Here is a 12,727-nt window from a genome sequence, read left to right as displayed (position 1 = left end):
TATTATTATATTTAGTAATATATAATTATAGTATAATCATAAAATGAAGTGATTATAGTATAATTATTTATAGCACATATATACTTGGGATATGATATGCGTATTGTATATATGGGTTATAATATATGTACGATGTGTATATATATGTATATATATATAAGGTAGTATATATAATTAGGGTATTATTGTTGATATATATGTTATATATGTTGATATATATGTTGTATGTGTTGTATATATATATATATATATATATATATATATATATATATATATATATATATGTATATATATATGTAGCCATGCTGTAAAATGGTCTGCAGTTTCCTCTCCTGCTGGCAGTAAACCTGGAAAGTTACAGGGATGCCAGCAGTAATCATGGAGGTTTGCCCTCACACCCTGGTGAGGTGCCCTATGTGTGGATGGGAGTGGCTACATACTCTGAGTCCACCGTTAGTGACGTCAGAGATGTGCCTGCCTCCTGAGAGATATAAGGCACAGCACTGCTCAAAGTTAGTGTGTTGGAGAAGGAGCAGGTCTGCGTTGAGACCTGGGGGACAAGAGGTTCACTAGTGCTGTAACTAGTGGCCTCATTCTATATCAATCAGCATCAAGCTATCAACGCCATACTGTGTCCAGGGACCTGGCACAGGGGTGATCTCCCTGAGGGGAGAGGGGATCCCACTCCATTGGGAGGGTGTACCTTTGAAGGGATCACACGCCGAGATGTGTGGCTAAGCTGATCACTGTGAGGAGCGGCTGGCCCATACCACATGCCACAATAAAGACAACCTTGATTAAAGACATCTTCATGTGTTAGTCTGAACTTACTCTGCATAGGATGGCACCACGGAGGAGTTCCTCATCAGAATCCTCCCCATGCGGACGTAGGGATCCTGATGAGGTGGAGGCGCTGCACTGGATATAGGTAGGACTCAAGCACACTACCTCAGCTGCCTATCTGGGTTGACACTCCCCAAACACCATCATGCGGGAGACTCAGGAGTCCTGTTGCCAACAGGTGCACCACCAGACACTACCATGTAATGGGGACTGGTTAGACCACAGGGGCCAATGTGAGATTGGGTGGGTCAGGCTAGGCCAGAAAACCTGTTACATTTGGAGGCGCTGCTGAGATACCTGTCAACAGGACAGGCTTTTGCTAGGCACACTGGGAAACAGGGAAAGTGTATGCTGCCACTTTGTGCTGTGTTGGGACGGAGCCTAGGGGTAGTCAGGGGGCTGATGGAGTATTGTCAGCTCGCAGGGACGACCTAGGGGCCTGAGAGGAGTTGGAGGTTTGGAGAGGGGCTATAGCTGTCCTAGTCACCTTGAGGTAGTGCTAGTGGTAGGATGCCTGAAGGGATAGCCTGTTAATGAGGTCAGGAATTCTGGACAGGGTCTGCGCTAGGCTAGCCAACAGTAGGTAGACGCCCAAGTACTGCATGGAAGAGCCAGAGTACTCTAGCCCATTCCAGACCACTTACCGAAGGGAGCACAGACTGGGAGGAAGGAGACACAGCAGACACTGAGAGAGTGAGCCTAGCCTGAGGTAGTGCAAACACGAGTCCAGCCTACATTAGGTACACAAGGTGGTGCATCGAGGCAATCTTTATTGTACCAGTATGGTGGCTGCCCCACAGAGAGGAGCTCCATGTACAATCACAGTAAACACAGCAACCAAATGGCGACCGCAAGAATGGAGGATTCGCGCGGTGCGGAAAGTCCAAAATGGCGGATGGAGGCAGATGGAGGGAGTGCATGTAGTGTGCGTTCCGCTGAAGAGCAAGCTACTGATGTGACTTTGGCAAGCCTGTTGTGGAGTGGCGCGAAAGCTGTGGCCGCGCCGTTTTGGTCCTGCCTAGGACCTAGGGGTACTGCCCCTGAGGACATTGAGGAGGACATTACTGTGATATGTGGAGAAAATGATGAAGTTGCCTGTCAGTCGGCATACAAACAGTTAAACGCTACCTCAACGTTCAAAGAGACTGACAGTGCGAATCAAAATGGCGGCTCCCGCTTCCCTGGGAGACCGCGTGGAGCATGTGCAGAAAATTCTGCAGATTCTGGATTTACAGAAAGTTGGCCAGGAGTGGCGCCAACAGGAAAACCCCACCCTGCTGGGGGGTATGGCGCGAAACCTGAAGCCGCGCCCTCATGGACAATGACTAACTCAGCCCCAGTGCTGGGTCACCCGATCAACCTGTGGGACCTCCCCCTAATCTCAACCAGGGGGAGTGGTTTCCAATTATGCCCAGTGGGAATGGATTCAGCTGAGCGAGGAGCTGGTGAACCGGCCGCACCCTTACAGAAAGTAGTTCCTGTAATTAGTGCTGCCTGTGGAGGAAAAGACAAAGAGGCTGAGAAAATTTGGCCAGGGATGGCGCAAAATAAGGAGTGGTGCTCGGGGGGTGGTGGCGCGAAACCTGAAGCCGCGCCCCCCAGGACTGTGAAAAGTACAGCACTAATCCCAGGACTAATCCCTATAAAGTTGTGGGATCCGCCTCTGATCTCCACTAGTGGGGGTGGCTTCCAGCTTTGTCAGATGAGGGTGGGGCTAGTCAAGGGAGTGGTTGGCAACTCAACCCCTGCTTGTCAGTCACGAGGAACCAGTACACTGAACATGCCATTGCTGCGAGTACCTCCTACCGTGACTATGGCCTGTAAGCAAGAAGAGAACACTATGGTATCCACCCAACCCTATTCGGCACCAGGAGGCTACCTGGTGATTCGGGTGGCCGGCACCGAGACCGTGGCGTGCCTTTGCTTACTGTGCAGACTACCCGGTGGTACCGTGGGTACAGCTGCACGCTGCACGCACTGTGCTCTTCAGTACTTGTAGCCTATGCCTACGTTCATACCCATCCAGGCCGTCGAAGCAGTGGGAGATGCGGCTATGCTGTCAGCCGAGCTACCCGGCGCGCTCTGGAGGGAAGCTGCGGATCCCGGAGAATGGGGATCGGAGCCGGTTGCAAAAACCGAGCCCAAGGAAAAAGAGACTATCGGCCGTTGTGCCGGCCGAGAACCTAAGCGGCGGTCAACCCGGGGGGTGCCCCCAAGCAAAGTAGAGATGGATTCCTCTGATGAAGAACCCGTGGCGTCGTCCTGCGCAGCGACCCGGCAACCATCAAACTCCTGTGGCGGTAACAGGAGAAAAGTGCCACTTACCGGGGCTGTCGGTGAAAGAAGCGGGTGTCACCAGTGCCGCGGAAGACCGAGAGACGGAGTCCCCCGGTTCCGGGGACCGGCGGGTCCAGTGGTGAGGGCCGATCCACACCAACACCCAGGAGCGGTAAGAGCAGTCCTTGTTCTTACCAGGCTCCGATGGCTACGTCGGCGGAGGAAAGACGGTACCAGGCCCAGGCGGTGCGATCGAAACCAGCGGAGCTGCCGGATGTCGTTTTGGAGGAAGAGGTCCCGCTTGGGGACCCATCCCAAGATGGCGGAGCATCCAGTCTCGCAGATGACGTCACTTCCGGCGGGCGTGGCAGAGTAACCGGAGAGACGGCTACGCATCACGGATCAGGCAGTGCTTCCCGATCGCCCGGTCCTAAGAAGAGTTGGCAGGCAGCGAGAAAGGAGAGCGGTGAGACCCGACTAACGGAGAGCCCTTGCAGTAACTCTGGACAATGCAGTGGGAGAGAGCGGGTTGGAACCCCGCAGATACCCACCGTCCGCCAAGTTTGGAAAGTACGGAGGGTCCTAGGGTACCTCCGAAGAACGGACTGGGGAATTTCACATCCGATGACGGGTCGGTGGGTGGAGGTTATTCGCGGGAAGTGTCAGTCTCCAGCGATTGCGCTAGTGTGGTGAGTGTAACTCTAGCGAATAGGCCGAAGCGGGTGGAGCGGCCTAATTCCCGATCTACCGGGTCATCTGGGGTGTCCTCCTGGGGAGAACAAGAGGAGGGGGATTCGATAGAGTCGGCCCCAGAAGAGGTTAGGGAGACCCGGTGGTGGGCCCCCTTATTCGAGGGTTATGTGGGGTGGTTGGACCGTACTCGGTTCCTGCTAGAGAAGGAGGATGTGGTCGACTACTGGTGGGCTCGTGGGGAGTTTACTGCAGAAGAGCGTAAAAGGGAAATGCAGGAGCGGTGGTACCAGATCTGTCAAAATAATATAGAACCCATGGGTCCCAGTAGATTGACGGATCCTGTGGAGCCAGATGAACCCCTATCGTGGGTGCTGCCCAGGAAAGCGGGCAACGCAAAGCTGACCCGTGTCAGTAGGGCGGAGAGGGCCATTATCACCAAATATAAAAATTCCCACGGCCTGGAATATCCTTATGTTCCTGAACCCCTCATGCAGGAGATTGAGGACAATAGGGACAGGTGGCTGAGGGAAACAATCAAACACTATATGGGGAACAAGGGTGGCGCCATTACTGGGCAAAAGGCAGAGGAGAGAATTGCGCAGCTCATGCGGGTATGGAGTATAGGGCGGAGCATCTATAAGCACAAAGTCGTTTATAGACCAGAAAATGGGCTACCTGGATGGTCCTGGATATGGGGGGTCGGGAAGTTAAGAAGCCCGACCCACGTCACTATTATTAGGAGGTACAGGACAGCTGTTGCGCGAGTTAGTGCCTGCTGGTCAGGGCGTGCTTTGTGCGATACTCTTTACTGAGAATGCCATTGTTGTAACCAATTATGTGTTCCATTTTTCAGTGTTTCCCGAAGAAGGTACATAAATTTAGGTCCCAGATGGGGCGTTGGGATTCACCAGGGGGAGAATGTAGCCATGCTGTAAAATGGACTGCAGTTTTCTCTCCTGCTGGCAGTAAGCCTGGTAAGTTACAGGGATGCCAGCAGTAATCATGGAGGTTTGCCCTCACACCCTGGTAAGGTGCCCTATGTGTGGATGGGAGTGGCTACATACTCTGAGTCCACCGTTAGTGACGTCAGAGATGTGCCTGCCTCCTGAGAGATATAAGGCACAGCACTGCTCAAAGTTAGTGTGTTGGAGAAGGAGCAGGTCTGCGTTGAGACCTGGGGGACAAGAGGTTCACTAGTGCTGTAACTAGTGGCCTCATTCTATATCAATCAGCATCAAGCTATCAACGCCATACTGTGTCCAGGGACCTGGCACAGGGGTGATCTCCCTGAGGGCAGAGGGGATCCCACTCCATTGGGAGGGTGTACCTTTGAAGGGATCACACGCCGAGATGTGCGGCTGAGTTCATCACTGCGAGGGGCAGCTAGCCCATACCGCAACTACAATAAAGATGCTCAAGTTCAACAAATCCTTGCTGTGTGGGTGTGAAGTTCTTGCACAGGAAAGACGCAGAGATCCTGATGAGGTGGAGGCGCTGCACTGGATATAGGTAGGACTCATGACACTACCTCAGCTGCCTGTCTGGGTTGGCAATCCCCACACAACTTAATGCGGGAGACTCAGGAGTCCTGTTGCCAACAGGTGCACCACCAGACACTACCATGTAATGGGGACTGGTTAGACCACAGGGGCCAATGTGAGATTGGGTGGGTCAGGCTAGGCCAGAAAACCCGTTACATATATATGTATATATATATATAGGTTATATATCTTAGATACCGGCTATATATATCTGTGATTTATATTAGGTGCGATATGTATATTTAAGTTATATATAAGTCATATTGACTCTATAGGGTATATTTAGTCACAGTTGATCAATTGACAAGTTATACAAATTATACAATATACGAAAGTGGACGGGTTCGACAAATATGAAAGTTGACGGGTTGGACAAGTATGAAAGTTGACGGATTTGACAAATATGAAAGTTTACGGGTTTGACAAGTATGAAAGTTGACGGGTTTGACAAGTTAGACAAGTTATATGAGTTATACAAGTTATACAAGTTATACAATATATGAAAAATGCCGGGGGAGCTACTCTCCTTCGCACATGTGTTCCCCTTTTCGGTCCCCAGATTTGAGGGTCTGTTCGCAAGACCCAGGGTGGTCGACCTCCATTTCAGGAGATTGGCCCATCCTTTTAATGGTGCCAGACGACCCACCCTCTGGGCGCAGGAGCTACTCTCGGGGGCTCCCGAGATGCGCTCTTGTATTTTGTTCTTCCCTTTTTATTTTTTATTTTTTCTCTTCCTTTTTTTTCTTTCTTCCTGGTTCCCGTCTCAGTCCCCTCGTTGCTTCCCTTGTATTGTCTACCTGTCCCCGTCCTCTCCCTCACCCTTCCCTCCCTAGGATGCACAGTCCCCGGCCACTACATCACGCTGACATGGCAGGTATGGACACACCCGAAAGAAGCTTCAGGAATAACATCAAGAAAAAGTACACAGATCACTATACACATTATCTCTTGCACCATGAAATATGGCGTTAACAGTAATTTCGCATAATGTGAAGGGCTTTAATAGCCCGATCAAAAGAAAGGTTGCTTTTATGGATTACAAGAAAAAAAAAGCAGAGGTGTTGTTCTTACAGGAGACACACTTCAGTAATAATAACTCCCCTGGGTTCCTAGACGAGGGCTTTTCCCAATTTTACACGGCATCAGCCAAAAAGAGAGGAGTAGCCATCCTATTTAGTAACACCATCCCTTTTGTGGCCCAGACAATCAAAAAGGACGCATAAGGTCGCTTTATCATCTTAACAGGAACAATCCACGAGCAGCCCATCACATTGGCCTCCCTATACACTCCCTGTGTACAAGAGGCATCTTTTTTCGACAGATTCTTCCGCTTGTTAAATTCAGTAGCTAAAGGTTATATCATAATAGCAGGAGATTTCAATATTACGATGCAATCTTCCCTAGACAGGTCAGGGGGAGGCAACTCTGATAATAAAAGAGCTCAGGACACCCTACGCAGTGCCTTGAAAGACAATCAATTAGTAGATATATGGAGGGAGCTCCATCCAACGTCTAGGGACTATACTTTCTACTCCTACCCACATACCTCATACAGCAGAATTGATTATCTCTTTGTTTCGTGACACCTGGTTCCGAAGGTCACTAATACAATGATCCATGATATTTCATGGTCTGACCATGCACCAATTGAGCTCAGGTGCAACAATATTATGACCAATCGACCAGGCGCAAACTGGAAACTCAACGAATCTATTCTTAAAATACCCGAAATTTGTACTACAATAGATCAGGAAATAACTTAATTCTTTGAGATAAACACAGGCTCTGTGGAATCCCATACGGTTCTATGGGAGGCTCATAAGGCAACTTTACGGGGCATATTAATCAGTACTGCCAAAAGAAAACGAGTCAGAAACTCCAAAATTCGGACGCTCCAATCCAAATTACATTCCCTGTTATCAAACCACAAAACCAACCCAGACCCAATCACGGCACAGGAACTGAAAGACACAAAAATTGAATTAAATATGTTACTGACTTCCCGGGCAGATAATTCCTTATGTTGGTCAAAGAGGAAGTTTTACGAAAAACAGGCCGGATACGATGCTAGCTCGAGCACTAAAGGATAGGCAATCTAAGTTTAATATCCAAGCTATACGCTTAAAATCGGGTACACCCACGGCCAACACTAAAAAAATAGTAGAAGAATTCGGTTCATTTTATGGTTCCCTATACGATGGAAAGAAAGTGGCACACAATAATAACACGAGCAGAGCACTGAGAGATTTCTTAGCCAGCTCAAATCTGGAGAGATTGACAGAGCTTGACAGAGAAGCTATGGGCGCTGACTTCACATTAGAAGAAGTGTCGCAAGCTATTAAGGAACTTAAACCATCAAAAGAACCGGGCCCTGATGGCTTCTCGGGGATGTACTATAAGAAGTTCTCCAAATCACTCGCCCCACGGTTGCTCCATATGTTCAATGCTATTTTAGCGGGAGCCCCTATTCCCGAGGATATGCTGCGGGCGTCTATATCACTAATACATAAACCTGGCAAGGATCCGCTCAACTGTAAAAGCTATAGGCCAATTTCTCTAATTAATACCGATATAAAAATATATGCCAAATTACTGGCCAATAGATTGATTCTAATCTTACCCAGAATAATACATCCAGATCAAGTTGGTTTTGTTAAGGGGAGGCAGGCAGCGGATAACACCCGACGATTTATTGATCTGTTGGAATTGGCAAACAAAAATAACACAAAAAGCATGTTATTAAGTCTGGATGCGGAAAAAGCTTTTGATAGGATAGACTGGCCATACTTACGGGAGACGCTCGCGGCATTCGGCTTCGGATATCGGGTGAGTGGAGCGATTATGTCGCTGTACTCAGGCCCAACATCCCGAGTCATACATCAGGGCTTCCCCTCGGATCCTTTCCATATCCAAAGTGGCACAAGACAGGGTGCCCATTATCCCCCCTCCTGTTTGCCCTGTGTATTGAATCCCTGGCGGCACGTATTCGAGATAATCCGGATATCTCAGGGTTAAACGCATACTCCCAATCACACAAAGCGGCCCTGTATGCAGATGATATCCTATTAATCATCTCAAAACCCCTCACATCATTACCTAATTTGTTTGACCTTCTAGACAAATTTTCTAAGGTCTCCGGGTTTAAGATAAACCAATCCAAATCTGAAGCTCTGAATATCAACCTCCATAGACATACAGAGAAACTACTGAAATTGAATTTCAATTTTAACTGGCAAAGGAATTCAATTAAATATCTGGGAATCCATATCACCAAAGATGCAAAAAATATCTATAAGGCAAATTATCCCAAACTAATCTGGACTCTAAAACAAGACCTAATCAGATGGTCCTCCATGAAGATCTCTTGGATAGGAAGAATACACAGCGTGAAGATGAATCTACTTCCCCGTATCCTATACCTCTTCCAGACATTGCCTGTGCCACTGAAACTGAAGGATATACTCTCACTTCAGTCTGAAATATCCAACTTTATTTGGGGAGGTAAAAAACCGAGAGTAAATAAATTGAATATGAAGAGGCCTACCTTAGCAGGGGGCTTAGCGGTACCCTGCCTGTTGTCATATTTTAAAGCAGCTCAATTAAGCCAGATCATACAATGGCATTCTGACCCTAAATTAAAAAGATGGATGGAGCTAGAAAGTGCTGCTTGCTCCCCATTAGAGCTTAATAACCGGATTTGGCTACCTAAGTCGTCAAGGAAAAACGCTATGTTACCGCTTACCTCAATGGCTAACTCCATATCTGTCTGGGATGTATCAAGACTAAAAAACTCACTCACCTCAGCAAGTTCTCTGATGTCACCCATTTGGAATAATCCTAGCTTTGCACCGGGTCTTATTGGTCACAATCACTCAATTTGGAAAATGAAAGGATATAATAGACTCAAAGACCTGGAGGGCCATAATCTAAAAATTAAATCATTTGACCATCTCAGATTAGAAAAAGACATCCCCCACGCTGAATTCTATAAATACCTCCAACTCAGAGCATTCTATAATAAATTCGCCCCGTATCGCACATTGACGAATTTTTAAAAGCTCTGTCGGACAGAAACCGACACTAAGGGACTCATATCTACGATATACGGAGAGGTAATCGAGTCTGCAGCCTCTAAGCAACAAGGGCCATCATTCCGTACCCAATGGGAGGGAGACCTTGGGGAGACCTTGGAGGACGAGGAATGGACCACCATATTCTTAGGAGCCGGAAAAAGTTCGATATGCACCACACTAAAGGAGAACGCATATAAAGTTCTCATGAGATGGTACCTCACCCCACTCAAATTATCTATGTTTATACCAGGGTCCTCCCCACTGTGTCCGAAACAATGTGGAGGAACAGCTGACCTGTTACATATGCTGTGGTTTTGCCCGCAGATATCCCCAGTGTGGGAAAAGATCAGAAATTGGATCCAGAGGATCTTCGACCTCACTATTCCCCCAGACCCTTGGCTGTTCCTCCAGAACAGACCCTTAAAAGGCCTATCAAAGTCACACAACAAACTAATTGCACATTTTGCAATAGCCACGTGGTGCGAGATCGCAGCATTATGGAAACGCCCCGACATTCCAATTATCCCAAAGATTCGGAATCGTATTTGGTATATCTGCCAGATGGAAAAGTTAACAAGCTTAGTTAATGACACTGGCGACAATTATCTAAAAGTCTGGGCTCCTTGGCTAGCTCAGACAGACATCCCCGGGGTAGAGCGTAATACAATTTGGCTATAATAGTAATAAATGCGTTCTCCTTCAGGGAAGGGAAAACCAAGTCCACACTCAGAACATCACTCTCCTTATGATCAATCATTTATATTCTCACACAGCCCAGTGGGTTGTTACACAGCTCATGAGTCGTCTCAGTAGCCTCCAGAAGCCGTCGCTTCCTCACCCTCTAAACCCCCCCTCCCTCTCTCCGTTCCCTTATACCCCTCCTTCCCCCCCCCCCATTTATAACAATTATCATTTTATCCCAGTCCCCCACAACATGAATGATGATCCCCACCCACACGGTTGAGTAGGGCTCGAAAAAACGCGTGGGTTTGTTAGGTATGTTATGCTTATGTTATTGTACATTTTATGCTACCCTGTTCAATGCGCATTTGATTTGTTTTTTATGTATACCATGCATTTACCCATTAATAAAATACAAGTTATAAAAATGGACATCATTTTAGAAAGGAAAGGTATACAGGGATATACCAAATAAGTAAACATGGGAAGGATGTTGATCCAGGGAGTAATCCGATTGCCAATTCTTGGAGTTAGGAAGGAATTTATTTTTCCCCTTATGGGGTTTTTGTTTGCGGGCGCGCAGGCGTTTGCAGTGGGATCTTAGCCTTAGGTGAACTGCGCTAGATCATGATATTTCCTTAAGGAAGGAAGGGCCACACCCCCATCTGTTTTCAGAGAGGTAAGTACACTCTTTTTAACCCTTGGTTTTTTATGGCCATGGCTAAGAGAATCTTATCTTCCATTTTGTTTACTATTTTGTTACTGATTCGTATCGGAAGACATTGGAAAAAATACAGCAACTTGGGAAATGTATTTATCTTTACCGAACTTATTCTACCGATTCACAAAATTCAGTATTTTTTCCACTCTCTAAAACGTTTTAAATCTAAGAAATAAATCAGGACAGTTGACCTTATACTCTGAGCTCTATCATGACGTGAGATCATGTACACTTAAATATTTTATAGATTTCTGCTTCCATTTAAAATTGAAATTTAATTCAAGCCTTTTCAGCACCACTGGATCTACACCCAGAGTTAAGGCCTAAGACTTTGAGTTCTTTAACTTATGATTGATTAAATTTGGCTATTTATCAAACAGGTTAGCAAGCAACGTCAAGGGTTTTATAAGAGAAAGCATACTATCATCAGCATATAATGCAATTTTGTACTCTTTAGACTGTTTAACTAGGCCTGTGATATTTACATTATTCTTAATTCTATTTGCCAAGGGTATTAAATGTAACAGGTATTCCACCCCACCCAATCGCATATATAGTGTGGGTGCGTAGAACATGCAGTGTTACCAGGTGTGGTGCATATACCTGCAGGCTCACAGGAGGCCTGAGCCTCCGCTAGTGAGAGCCTGGGGTGAATCCTCTGGAACGGTCTCGGTTTCAGCGCCTCCACCTATGTAGGATTCTATGGAAATGTAGAATGACCCTAACATTGGACCCCACCCAGAAACCACATACACCAGTCTTATGGATAACAGGTTTAAAGAATGAATAAACAATAACAATACATCACAATTGTACTCATAACATCACCACCATATAACAACCCCACAGTGCCCACAGCCCAACCCCCTTTTGTTCCGTGGTCAGCGCTGCCACTATGTGTTAACAGAATGTTATGAGTCTTTGTTGGTGCACGTATAGAGTACCTGCCGAGTGCTCCTGCACTCGGACCTGCAAGGACTTCACAAAGGATCAGTCCTAGGATGACGTCATCTGATCCCCAACCGGCCTTCTTGCACGTGGACCGCCAGGGGCGATCCCAACCTGGAAACAGTCTCTGCGGACCCCAACTTGGATCCGAACCTCTTAGCAGGAACCACAGCGTCCGCTGAGTCCTTATCTAATCTACCCTACTGTGACAGGATCCCTAACATAGGGCCTGTCCCTACAGCACTATGTGACACGCGCTATACTATAGGCCGTCCCTACAGCACAGCAATCTGTAATGGCTTAGGGGGAAACTGCTAGGGGCCTACAGGGGTTAATAACCTACCCCACTCCCCTAACTCTTCCCAGTGCCTGCAGCAACAAGCTGAGACCCACTGGATGCTCGCAGCCAAAGCGCTGAGTAACAAGGTGCCTATCTTGGGCATCTACCTACTGTTGGCTAGCCTAGTGCAGATCCTCTCCAGAATTCCTGACCTCGTTAACAGGCTATCCCTTCAGGCATCCTACCCCTAGCGCTACCTCAAGGTGACTAGAACAGCTATAGCCCCTCTCCAGACCCACTAACTAAATGGGGAGTTGGGGCCTACCTGGGGTGTTGGTACCTATCTGAGTGCAGGAGCTGCACTCACTCCCCGCACCCTTGCTTCCCTCACAGCTCCCTGACTCCAACTGACAGCGTGGGCTAAGCGCGCGAAATGTATCCTTTCTGGCCCAGTGCAATCCAACAGTCCTATTGGCGCCTATGAGGCACCTGGTGCCTGTCTCGCTATGCCCCATGGGAGTTGTAGTCCCATGGAGCCTAGAAACACATTGGGGCCGCGTGCGCGCCTTCCCTGCGCCTGCGCGAATCCCTAATGGCCGCCGCAACCTCTCCTGTACTGCCACTACTCTCGCGCAACTTCTCCCTAACTCTCACAGCCTCCCTGCGCATG

Source organism: Ascaphus truei, chromosome 1 (genome assembly GCF_040206685.1).
Source record: "Ascaphus truei isolate aAscTru1 chromosome 1, aAscTru1.hap1, whole genome shotgun sequence".
Classification (NCBI taxonomy): Eukaryota; Metazoa; Chordata; class Amphibia; order Anura; family Ascaphidae; genus Ascaphus; species Ascaphus truei.
The sequence above is the reverse complement of the archived record's forward strand: the minus strand, read 5'-3'. Positions refer to the sequence as shown.